The sequence below is a fragment of the Zootoca vivipara genome, chromosome 7 (assembly GCF_965207765.1).
Source record: "Zootoca vivipara chromosome 7, rZooViv2.hap1.1, whole genome shotgun sequence".
In the NCBI taxonomy this organism is placed as follows: domain Eukaryota; kingdom Metazoa; phylum Chordata; class Lepidosauria; order Squamata; family Lacertidae; genus Zootoca; species Zootoca vivipara.
The window spans coordinates 55,749,308-55,763,095 of NC_142590.1; positions in this window are offsets into that span (position 1 = coordinate 55,749,308).

Sequence of the window (13,788 nt, forward strand, 5' to 3'; positions counted from 1 at the left end):
CACTGGGCAGATCAGGTTCCCCACACTTGCTCTAGTCTACACAAAAGAATGACAATTTTAAAAAAAACCTGAAGTACCGTAGCAATTTTCGAAAGCTAGAGGGATAATATTTCAACCTCCCAGGGCACTCTGTGACATTAGAGTGACCTTCCTAAGGCAAAGGAGTTTCAATGGGAAACTCTCACTTGTGGTCTGAAGCAAGAAACAGGGAATTTTAGCACATTAAACATGTTAACTGGCTTACCAAGACCAGGATGTCTTTGTTATCAAAACCTGCTTTGTGAATTACCGGTTAATTGTGTTATTATCATTCTGCGCATTTTTCTGCAATTCACTTCCCTCTAATCCCACTGTTCACATTCCCCGCCCTAAACAAAAAACAAAAAACCACCAGGTATACTTGCAATTTAGGAGGACACTTCATGCATATGATGAAGTGGGCTGTAGTCGACCAAAGCTTATGCTGTTTGTGAGTCTTTATAGTGCAACAGGAGTTGCATGCTTACCCCCCCCCCCCCCGGGCATATCCAGGATTTTTGTGGGGGGGGGAGGCAGCCCAAGTTGTTGAACTGCATCTGTCGGGAGGGCAGACTTCCGCTGGGGGGGGGTGGACCTCAGATAATTGAGTAATTTCAATGCTTTTCAATGTTATTTGTGGATATTGAATATTTGTGGATATTTGCAGCAGGCCCCCCCCCACGCTAACCCATGGTTTCCCCTATGAAAGTAGTAACATATAATTAGCCTCAGAGGCAGAACAGAATAACTGAGTGCCATACACAGAGCAGGAACATTATACTGTTTACAACTTGCAATGCTTCTAATGTGATGCAGCAGCTAAAAAAGCCAATGCGATTCTGGGCTGCATCAATAGGAGTATAGCATCTAGATCAAGGGAAGTAATAGTACCACTGTATTCTGCTCTGGTCAGACCTCACCTGGAGTACTGTGTCCAGTTCTGGGCACCACAGTTCAAGAAGGATACTGACAAGCTGGAACGTGTCCAGAGGAGGGCAACCAAAATGGTCAAAGGCCTGGAAACGATGCCTTATGAGAAACGGCTTAGGGAGCTGGGCATGTTTAGCCTGGAGAAGAGAAGGTTAAGGGGTGGTGGTGGTGATGATGATGATGATGATGATGATGATATTTTATTATTTATACTCCGCCCATCTGGCTGGGTTTGAACATGATAGCCATGTTCAAATATATTAAAGGATGCCATAATAGAGGAGGGAGAAAGGTTGTTTTCTGCTGCTCCAGAGAATCGGAGCAATGGATTCAAACTACAAGAAAGAAGATTCCACCTAAACATTAGGAAGAACTTCCTGACAGTAAGAGCTGTTCGGCAGTGGAATTTGCTGCCAAGGAGTGTGGTGGAGTCGCCTTCTTTGGAGGTCTTTAAGCAGAGACTTGACAGGCATATGTCAAGAATGCTTTGATGGTGTTTCCTGCTTGGCAGGGGGTTGGACTGGATGGCCCTTGTGGTCTCTTCCAACTCTATGATTCTATTATTCTAAACCTGCCCCCCCTTCCTTTTGTCCATTGGCATGTGTAATCCAGAAAACATGCACACCCCTTTAACATTTTTAGTCACTTCCAGCCTCTTTAGTTCTCTCCCTTTCCCCAAAAATGTCTCTGGGCCCCTCCTTCTCCTAGGCCTGCCTGCAGATAGGAGAGAAGGATTGCCGAAGGAATTGAGGGGAGTACAGAGTACAGAGAAAAGCAGAGAAGCTCCCAGTTAATTCAAAATGTTTAACAGCTCTCTGGCTTGCAGCACAGCAGTAAGAATCTGTTTTGACTGATAGCCCCTTAAAAATCTAAGCACTGTTCCGAAGTTAAGAAAAGAGAAACCTTGCCCACAGGCTCACAATCTAATAAAAAGAACCCCTATATATATTTGGGGGAAATTCGCTACCACTTACGTCCTGACATCCCTGCTGATGAACACCAATACAATTTTATAGGCGCTGTGTGCCATCAACAGAGAAGAAACCAATTTATTGGGCTTGTACTCACTCCATCATCTGTTGGTGTCATTGTGCCTGCTCTCCAAATACAGAAATGGGAACTAGCAATAGCTGTACTTGGCAATATGTTTCTCCTCTGGGACACTGCACACTACTGTGCAACAAGCCAATCACAAACTGGGGCCATCTGTTGGGAGACGCAGCTCAGCTTAGAAGAAGACTTGAAGCCCGGGAGAGAACCGTGCAAGACCAATAGGTGAAATACGAGCGCTGCATGTTATTATGCAATGGTTGAAGTTGCCACCAAAACTAATTAAAACAAAGTATGCAGTTTTGTCAAAAGCACCGTAGTGCTTCATGTTTACAGTGCTCTCATTGAATCTGCTACATGAAGTGCACTAACTAGTATTTTTGACATCAAATGAAAAAGTATTAACAGATGCAAGTGGCTGAGATGGCTCAGTGCTGTGTGAACCCCACACAAGGGGGACCCAGACTGCATGCAATGCAACCCTAAGCATGTCAATTAATCAATGAGATTGATGGATTGGATCCAGACTAAGCAAAGGTCCCTATGGAAAAATAACAAGGTGAAAAGTTGGCCACAGCTAACTTTTGGCAGTTTTGGCAGTGTTGGTGTTGACCTTTAAAGCCCTAAATGGCCTTGGTCGTGTATACTTGAAGGACCTTTAAAGCCCTAAACAGCCTCGGTCCAGTATACCTGAAGGAGCATCTCCACCCCCACCGTTCAGCCCGGACACTGAGATCCAGCGCTGAGGGCCTTCTGGTGGTTCCCTCATTGCAAGAAGTGAGGTTACAGGGAACCAGACAGAGGGCCTTCTCGGTAGTGGCACCTGCCCTGTGGAATGCCCTTCCATCAGATGTCAAGGAAATAAGCAGTTATCCTGATTTTAAAAGACACCTGAAGACAGCCCTCTTTAGGGAAGCTTTTAATATTTAATGCTGTATTGTTTAAATATTCAATTGGGAGCCGCCCAGAGTGGCTGGGGAGACTCAACCAGATGGGCGGGGTATAAATAATAAATTATTATTATTATTATTATTATTATTATTATTATTATTATTATTATTAAAGTCCCATTGATTTCAATGGGAACAAAATAGCATAGTCTGGATCCAACCCAATAAAACTAGCTCCCAGTATGATTGCAGCCTTAGGCCCATCACTTTACCTGGTTTTAGACGGCAAATCAGATTACCGGAGTCAGAAAAGTGTTTTAGAATGGCCACAACATGGACACGAGTTTCTACAGCTGCTTGAAGAGCACCTTTGCCTCCCACATTTCAAGGTGGGAAAGATTGATGCTCAGTGGCAGAGCAAGTGCTTTTCATGCAGGTCTCGGGTTCAATCTCCAGCATATATATATATCCATCTGTCTCGAGAGACAATGCAGTGCGCCTCCAGGGGTGAAATAGATGATAGATAGATAGATAGATAGATAGATAGATAGATAGATAGATAGATAGATAGATAGATAAATAGATAATAGATAGATAGATAGATAGATAGATAGATAGATAGATAGATAGATAGATAGATAGATAGATTACTTAACTAGATGGACCAGTGGTCTCATGGGATATAATAAATCTTCATATGTCCTTCCTTTAGTATATGTTATGCAATTCAAATTCAGATCCTGCTTACACTTTGACAGAATTTCAGCCATACCCCCTTGTTTCTCCTGTCTACCTGCTTCTCACATAGCCAAGTACCTTGCACTCTCTGAAAGTAATAATTTGGTACCTGGGCTGCCATATTTACCCTGAGAGGCTCTATGACAAAGGTTGGAGCAGACTGCAAGCTACCAACTTTGCAGGCTGGGTTTAATATGTAACGTGAATGTCCATTGAATGTTGGGAGGAATGTTGGTGTCTTGCCAACTGTGCTCATGTTCAAACAAGGATGCAGCCTGGAACAGGTATGAGTCATACATACGAATGAAGTGTGGATGACAATTGTTCACCAAACAGGTTTCCTCCATGTGACATTCCTTTAATATTGCTTCAGACTTGGCACCCTGGCATGGCACCTGCAACATTCCCATGGAGAAGGAAAGGGAGCAGAGATGTTACCGAGTCCAAAGGCAGGGGTAATCTAGGCTTAGAGGTGTCGAGGACAGCCTCCAATACACCCAGTCAACTTACTGGATGAGTCACACACTTGTGTTCATCATGCAGCTGTCATAGGATAGCAGTTTTCCAAAATCACGAAAGTGGAGATTCACAAGAGCTCTCTTATCTTGTGAATATATTTTCTCCTATCAATGGGAGGCATGCTTATTGCTGCCATGTTGGTCAATCATATCCAGCAGCCTGTTGTGACCATCTCTTTACAAAGCTTCGGCTTCCAACGGCAGCCAAAAACACCAACGATCCTTATAGCTGCTGCCTTGTCAGGATTGAAGGGAGTTTTATGTTGCTCAGCTGAGTTTTTAACTTAACCTCATTTCTAGCCGATGAGTCATTTCAAAGTGTGCAAAATAAGCTGTCTGTTCTCCCAGTTCTGTCGCATCACTTGGAAAATGGATGTGCTGCATAGGACTTAATGGGGAATGGGAGCAGTCAGGACAGGGTAGGATAGGAAAGACTCTCTACTAAGTCCTGGCTTTGCAGCAAGATAACCTTCTACGGTACCTCCCCAAACTGTCCAAGGTAGACACACACACTCACACACTCTTTCTTTCAGCAGTGAGGGAATGCCAGGTTGGTTAGAATTGGTTAGTAAAAAACAACAACAAGACCAAATGATCAGTCAATAGGTTGTAGAAGGGATAGTAACCCCCCTGCCTCTTCATCAAAAGGATGGGAGGTAATTGGACTCTCTCTGTTACTCAAAGGGATCTGGGGAGATTTCTCTAGATTAGGGAGGAGGAACATGTGGTTTTCCAGATGTTTTTGGATTTTAACTCCTTTCACCCATGATGTCCATTGGCCATGCTAGGTGGGATTGAGGGGAGCTGGAGCCCAAATACATCGGAAGAGCCATAGGTTCCCCATCCTGTAGTAAATGAAAACGTTGCTGCTCTTCATAAAAAAAAAAACACCTAGAGGTGCTGGTGTTAAAAATGTCCTGACCCAAAACCATCGGTCTGCCAGGTGATGAACCAAGAACATACAGCCTACTTTTCCCAGCTGCTGGCTCCTTCTTAATGTGTTCAGCTTTTTACGATCATTGGGATTTAAAAGTGAAGCTTCTTTCAAATAACCAGGCCCCTATGTGGTGGTGCAGGCACTTCCAAAGATGTACCATGTGCCTCCATTACATTTGAATCAATCCTTTGGCTGCCATGCACAGACGATTTGCAGGTGAGCCACAGCTCTTTGGTCCTTCGGCGGTGTGTTCACATCTGAAGAGAAGCCATCCTCTAAACAAAAAAATCCTCTTGCTGTGCCATCCAGATTCCCCAGCTCTTTTGCTCTTTCACAGCTGACTCACTGAAAAGAACTACCTGGTTTGTGGCGTGTGGCTTTTGTAAGCCTTGTTGCTGCCTCACACCCTTAACAAGTTCCTGCTTTCTCTTTGCTTTGGGCATGTGTGCAAGCATACAAACACACACCGAGTGTGACCTAGAAAATGCTTATTAATTATCCACAGGGTGGAGATAGCAGGGAAATGAGGCAGGCAGTTGCTCAGAGTTGTTTGTGTGAAATAGTTACGTAATATCTCCCTCTTGACTCCACAGAAGTCCCAGAGACCATTAACCAAATTCTCTGCTATGAGAGAGAGGAGGGAGAGAAATAGAGTAATTTGTCCAGTGCCGTAGGTTTGTGGTTGAAGCTGAGATGCTCAACTATACAAGCACCCCTGCTTGATTGATTGCAAATGGACTGTTGTGCCTGCCTTAAGCAAGTCCCCTGCCTTGATTCTGCTTACACCTTATCTCTAGCTAAGTGGTCCAGACTGTTCTTTGCAGCCCAAGACCATAGCTATTTTCAGTGGTGCAACTAGCACTGGACCTTGGGGCCGAAGTCCAGAGCCTCATAGTGCAGGAAGCCCCAAAAGGACATCCATAGAGTGCCTATGGCAGTGGCAAACAGGCTTCACATCACCAGCTGGGCTGGCCTAGGAATGTCAGAGCCCATTAGGTATGATGCTTGTCGCTGCAGCATCATTTTTTTATTTTTTTATTTTAGAAAAGATATATATCCAGGAGGACAACCAGGTAGGCATCTACAGGGTTTCAGATCCTCATTTTTTTTACTTCTACATTATATAAATACTACCCTTTTCTGCAACAAAATGGAGCTTATTCCTTAGTAAATGTGTGCATCAGGGCAGCAGAAGCAGACCCCATATTTATTCTGTAGTCATGATGGTGATATGATTTTAAGTGGGTTTAAAATGCTCAGAATATATGCACATGTTTAATTGGGAGTTGGCAACTAACTGTGTTTGTTTGTTTGTTTGCTCTAACATATCAAGAATTAGAAGCAGTTTTAAAGCATGGAACAGCAGAGAAAGGTATTCTTGAGTGTGCACTTCTTATCTGCATCAATGCACATGGCTATCTAAAGGGCCCATGGTCTAAAAAATACCTAGCTGCATCACTGGGTGCTATGAGCATCCATGATCTAGGGTTGCAGCTCTGAAAATGGCTGCAGCAGGATGAAAAGCAATCCACTACTGAAGATCCTCTTGGCCCAAGCAGGAGGCTGAATTAAGCCCTACTCCAGCCATTGTTGGAGCTGCAGCATTTTTAACTCTACCCATTCAAGTCAATTGAGACATGAAGCTTAAATTATCTGAATTCATTTTACTGTAATAGGCAGAGTTAATACACAGAGAGTGATTTAAAAACAAAACAAAAAGAAAAGTCAAATTTGTCCATGTTTGTGCATCCCTACTTTGTGGAGACCATTACTGGATAATCAGATATTCTGCTACAAGTCCTTTACTACATTTATGCCATACCTTTTGACTCCAGATGGGTCCACAAATAAATTTACAACAACTAAAAATAATAAGGAAGTACAGCGTTGTTAAAGCAAATAAAAACAATGAAACCCAAGAGTCTGGTAAAAGCAGCAGCAGCAGTTAACATAAATCTGTAGTTCAATCGATCCTGAAAGCTCTCTGAAACTAAATTGCCATGATCAGAGGTCTAAAACTTACTGAAGAAGGAGCAAGCTAAGCTATCCTGTGGAACAAGTTTCATAACCTTGGTGTCACAGGCAAAAAGGACCAGTTTTGCATGTCCATCCTTTGCACCACCATCAGGGAAGAAACAAAGAGCAGGAGCATTTGTATAATATGCATAAAGTCGTACCTTGGTTCTCAAACTGAATGCATTCCGGGAGTCCGTTCGACTCCTGGAACTGTTCAAAAACCAAGGCGTGGCTTTCGATTGGCTGCAGGAGCTTCCTGCAGCCAATCGGAAGTCATGGAAGCCGCGCTGGATGTTCAGCTTCCAAAAATCGTTTGAAAACTGGAACACTCACTTCCGGGTTTCAGTCGTTCAGGAGCCGAAACGTACAAGTTCCAAGGCGTTCGGCAACCAAGGTATGACTGTATAATGCATATATATATATATATATATATATATATATATATATATATATATATATAAAACTAACTAAATAAGAAAACCATAGGCACATAAGAAGAGGCCTGCTGGATCAGACCAAGGGCCTATCTGGCCTAGCATCAACCAGACAATACTACCTTGAGTTGGGATGGGAAGCCTCCTGGAAGCCAGTGAGGTTGTTTTGAAATTGAAGATAGGTGTTACATGCAGTTTGTCCCTAGCAGCCAGGGCCTGCTGCAGTTTTAGGGCATAAGAAAAATAAATTTTGTCAACATTGATCAATAGGTGAGTTGAGGAAATAACAGCAAGGCATTTTTTCAAAGGAGGGGAGGATGCCCATCACCCTTTGCTGCCATTAAGTGACACCTCTGTTGTCAGACAGGTTAGATCCTGAGATGTAAGTACCTCAGAACACGTACGTATGACTGTGTAGCAGTGATTCAGGGAGAAGGCTGCTTCTTTGGTCAAGGTTGCATAATAAGTCTGGGGAAAACAGAAACCCAAATTCAACCTTTCCCAGCCAACACCCTTACTCTCAGGCCAATACTGCTCCTTAGCTGTTGAAGTAGAACACCTCACAGTCAACTGTAAAGGCTTTTGAGGCCGAGGCATTTTTATTTGGCCAACTGGGCCTTTGAATCCAAGGTTCAGGATCTGGAACAAATCCTGACTTTCTAGACAGGGTGCACTCAGAGTGCATTTCAAGTACAGGGCAGGCTTCAAGTGCAGGGAGTTTCCATTTCCACACCAACTTGTTAAGTGAGTCTAGCCACAAATGTTGGAAGGATTTGATTTTGAATTTCACACTCCTAAGTAGGAAAAGCAGAAGCTTAGGCATCTATTCTGTAAATAGTCCCATTGTATAAAGATATCCGTCTGTTGCCTCAACTAGGAAAAACTGGTTTATTTTTGTGGTTATACTGGACTAGATGGAGCAAGAAGACTTCCCTTCAGCAATGCATTCCCCTTGGCTGGAAATCTCTTGAGTGCTCAAAGGAAGCACCAAATTAATAACTTTCAGCAGGGTGGTTTCCCCCCCCCCCAAAAAAAATGTCTTGCCTTGAACACTCAGAAATGTAAGTGTCCTTGTCACCGAGTAAATGAACCTATCACAAAACAAGGAGTAATAACTTTCCACTACTCCAGACAGACCTGTTATTTTCCCTTTTGCTGCCCCTAAGTGTTTAGATTCTCAAATAAAATCAAAATATACATTTGTCAGTAAGGTACAGCACACAGAGCAGGGAGCAGTTAAATGTGAGTGTGTGGGTGTGCTATAAATATGGGGAACACAGTACAGATTCAGAAGAAAACAGGGATCATAATCGAAATTCATATAATGGGGATTCTGCTCTATAATAAATATGTAGCTGCTACCTGTGAAGTCTGAACATGTTATCAGATAATATCTCTGAAGTTTCCCTGCTCCGAAATTCCTCTTCTGTCTTCCAAGATGAATTATCCTCAAAGGTGGAGAATTCTTATTCTGTAGCATTGCAAGGTCCTAATTCATTTTCTTTTTAAAGCTGCCATTTCCTTTCTCCTTTAGAAAATGGTCTGGTGAGAGAGGTAGCAACAGAAACCACACCATAATCACATTATGCTGAATGCGAGCATCTGGCTTCCTGCTGAGAGCACTATTAAAATGCAGTCATTGTAAGTCACGTCCCATTACATTAAACAGGCTTTGGCTTGCGCCAACTGCAAAAAAGGCAACCATCTTGCGATAATGAGAGACATTTAATAAGAAAGAGAGACTTTTGTGCTCTTACAAAAGAAAGGTTCATGTTCTGGGTAGTGGAAGATGTAACTGCAATAGCCACCTGAATGTCTCAGACAATTCAGCTGGACAGGGTCCAACCCAGGTCCTGGTGGTTTCCTGTGAAATGGGGAGCCGGGTGATTTTTAGCATTTAACATGGGAGAAGAGGAGGAGAAAGCTGGTTCCTTCCTACCTGTCCTGTTCTCTGACTATCCGCCATCTCCATTTCCAGCACTTACAGAATAAGGCAGTGGGCCTTTAAAAGAGCAGGCTGCTCCTCAGAGGGGGCAGGGCCAACAGGAGGGTTCAAGTCAGCCTTTAGAAAGCTTCAACATACTGCTGAGGCAACAGCTCCCTCTGAGTGAGTGCTAGGCTTCTGTGAGCTCTCCGGGGTGCTGATAAGGTATTTTATGCTCTGCCTGGCCCTGTCTGAGCTGTGGTAGCATCTCTAGTCTCACTGGAGTTGCCTTGCTGTGATTCCTGTTCTTTGGGATGTTACCTCTGTTCTATGAATAAATGTCCTGCTCCCCTTGCCAGGGGGAAGGCAAGACACCACGGTGCTTTCCCTCCCCAAACTACATTTTCGGTCTCATTTTCTGTCAGCTGGGATTATATCTGCCAGAGCAGAAAATGGCTTAAATGTAGGTTTGGGGGAGAAGTACAGGTGTACCTCTCTGCTGCTTCATGGAGTTCAGGAACAGACCTGACCCTTCATATCTAGTTTAGCGCCAGTGGTGCTAATCGCAAACCCACTAAAGTATGTAGCAGCTTAGATTATCTTGATTTTGTGAACAGAGAAGCAGGCACAGTAAGGTTCCATTAGCTAGTCAATGTTGTTTTAAACTACAATAAGAGTTTCAGAAGTTAGAGATAGGCCTTTTCAATGCCTTAGTTCAGTCCTGGCATCAGCTCCTGACATCCTACAGCTGCTGCCAGGGCCCCAGTAGGGTCCACCTGCAATGACATCTTGTCGTAGGCTTTGTATGTTGTGCCTGTGAGCTTCATGATGCCCCAGAGTGACACTATGTTGGGACACTGTGGGAAATATAAATGGCAGCTTCCAGCCTCCCTTGGACAATGTTGTTGCTGCCACCACTACTGCCATGTAAACCTGAGGGGACTCACCAATGCCAGAGGACATGTACTCCAGAAGTCCCTCAGACATGGAGCTGAACCTGACTTAGCTACCCTGGTCACCAAAAGTAGCATTTCCCTACTTTTTTGCTTGTCGGTGGTGCAGCGATTCTAATTTGCAATGAGAACCACAAGTTGTATTTATTCTGTTAATCAACCTGGAGTAGACGGATAAGATCTGACAAATGTGTCTTCTGGGTTTCCAGTCACTTGACTTTAAGTTACCAAAAAGGCCTGAGTGACATGGCAATCTATACTTTTCAAAAAGTGAAACATGATATCATTGATACCCCACTTAAAACCTGCATGCTGAAGGACTCTTCAAGGACTTCAATGTCGCCGAGGCTACTGAGACAGCAAGGGTGAACCATATTGTTTGTCAGTTGCAGCTTTATACATTGTTAGATAGATTTGCACCACAAGCATACTGAGGGAGAGAGGCTGCTTTCAGGGGGAACTAAAATGTTCTTCCCCACGCCTCTCCATTCCAAATGTTCATCTTTTTCATTCCTGTTTGCAGCCTAATCTGCTACTATTTTGGCACAATTCCCACCTGCCCCTTGGTTAGGGAACTTACCCTATCAGGATGATGCAAGAAATGTGATGGCATCATAGTGTGAAGTAGCCAATCCTCTCTGGCTCTGTGATGCTGTCAATGGGGGCAAATGAAGCCAGTTGAGAATAGGGTCAAAGAATGAGGTTTTGCAGAGAACTCCAGGGAATCAGAACCATCCCTTGCCTTTATTCTAAAGCAGCTTCATAGAGAAATGCATCTGCAGCCTTTTGAAACACACCCAAAGGGTTTAAAGGGTGACAGTACATTAACTAATAATACTTTGCTCTACTTAACTTCATCCTTAAAAAATTGCTGTTAAAACAACAAGGCTAAGCACTAAAGTAACTCTGCTCAAAGCAGATGGGGAGCTGTAGTTCAAAGCATCTAAAGGCACCAGCTGGGGGAAAGCTTGTGTAGACGATGCTGAGGTCTGGCTCGATATAAGGCAACTTCCTACGCTCCTATCTGCAAACTGCATCTAGTAGCAATTCTTACTATTGGCTTAGATTGATCAAATACCAGTTGCTGATTGGTGGCGAGAAAAATTCATAAAACTTCTGACTGAATCCTGTACTTTGCTTGGAATATCTCAACAACATTTCCGTTTGAGACTGTGCCCTGCCGTCTCTTTCCCTTTGGCTCTGCTTGGTTAAGTCCATTGAACCTTCTACCGCTTTGCCTTTAAAGATAAACTTCTATCTTTCCGATTTTGAATCTGGCATTCATCCTCCCTGGGAGAAAACAAGCCAGAGATAGTTTTGTTACCTGGAGATGAGAGGGTACTTGGAAGGCTGAATGTTGCGGATGTATTCTCTGTGGACAGATTGTTCTTAATTAGGCCAGATGGTGTATGACAAAGCACATTTTCATGCTTGTACAGTACTCGTTTTCATGCAGTGATCTGTTCTGTGCAGCAAAGCATGTTAGTGACTTAGGGATATGGTGCAAAAAGAGCTGGACAAGGGCGGCTCACAAACATTTGGACTTCAACCTGTGATGGGATATATAAAAACCAATATAAAATCGGCAGACACATTGGATCACTTACAAACAGTCCATCGAGTCCTGGTTCCCCCATTTGCCAGCCAGGTGCCTCTGGGAAGCCTACAAGCGGTTGTTCCTCCTGCAACTGGTATTCAGTGAATGCTTAGCCATCCTTCAAAGTGGGCTTCCCTTGCTTTTCAGAAGCCTGATTTTCCAGGGAACCTCCAGACTTCATTCAGGGCAACAGGAATAGCAATGGGAAGTGGAGCTAGCTAACATGCTCGTCCCCAAGCACGTGCACAAACACACACCCTTGCAGATTTACTAAATGAAATGAAGAACAACTCTAGAGGGCCACACCTCTCTTCTGAAATGATAATGTCCCATGAGGCAATTGAAAGGCATCAAGGTCATGGGTGAACAGCAAAGAGAGAGAGAGAGGTATTTCTAACTGTGTCATTAATGTATAAAGGACTTGCCCAAGGCTGTCTTTCTGCTCCAGCCATTATTCCTCTAGCAACTTAGTAGATGACTTGTGATCCAATGGTGTTGAGATACTTCCTCAGTTCAGCCTCTGAGTGGTAGGTTCAAAGTTGTTTATCAACTTGGCCTGTTTACCTCCTTTCTTCCGCATGCTAATCAATGCTATAAAATATTTTACGAGGCCTGATCTACACTTTAAGAAGCCAACATACTGTACTCTCCTACCTCCCACTGCACCCTATTAGCTGCAGAGGCTGTGATAAGCATAAGAATGTTTTGTAACATGCACACCACTTCTAGAGCATGAGTCAAAACCAGCCGCACACTCTTCAACCGGCTAGCGCATTAACCTAAATGCAACAATCCTTCCTTTAATGATGGTTTCCTTTGAAATTACTGTTTTGCACCAGTGACACGTTCTTGCCACTCCTCTTAATTAGCACTAATATAAATGGGATCTATCTAAATGTTTTGATTTTTAAATTTATTTACTTGCTTCATTTATCTAACATCTTTCTGCCAACGCACTCCCAAAGTTGTTTGCCGTTTAATACCACAGCTTACAGTCTATGAGGCATGCTACTAGAGGGAAAAGGGGTGAAGAAAATAAGCAAATTAAAGTCACCAACTATTTCACAATGTTGTATTGTGGAGTTGCCTAAGCAGAACTACCGGAGGCAGTTCTGGGGAGGAAGAAGCTAATTGTCGGCTGGTCCTCCTGGCTGAGCCAGTGGAGGAAGCCTTGTTGCCTTATCTCCCACTCTGATGCAACTGGAGGAATGACCACTGAGAGACAATTGAATAACAGAATCAAAGAACTGTAGAGTTGGAAGGGACCTCGAGGGTCATCTAGTCCAACCCCCTGCAATACAGGAATCTCAACTAGATCATACATGACAGGTGGCCATTCAATCTCTGCTTAAAAGCTTCCAAGGAAGGAGAGTCCACCACATCTTGTGGGAGTCCATTCTACTGTCGAACAGCTCTTACCGGCAAAAAGCTTCTTGTCAGATCTTATGTTTAGTCGGATTCTCCTTTGAACTAAATTGAACTAAAACAGACCAAACAGATAGAGAACCTTTCACACTCCAGATACTGCTGAACTACAATTCCTTTTTTAAAAAAACAAACTTTATTTAGATTCAAATTAAAATACACTCATAAACACACTGAAATAACTCTAACATGCAAAATAATATAGAAATAATAACTTACAAAAGAACAGAAAAAAGAAGAAACAATAATATAGAAATAATATCATACAAAATCATAAATAAATAATATTGGTCATGAAACATAATATAACATAAAGAATAATAATCACAAATAAACTGGACTACAATTCCCATCAGCC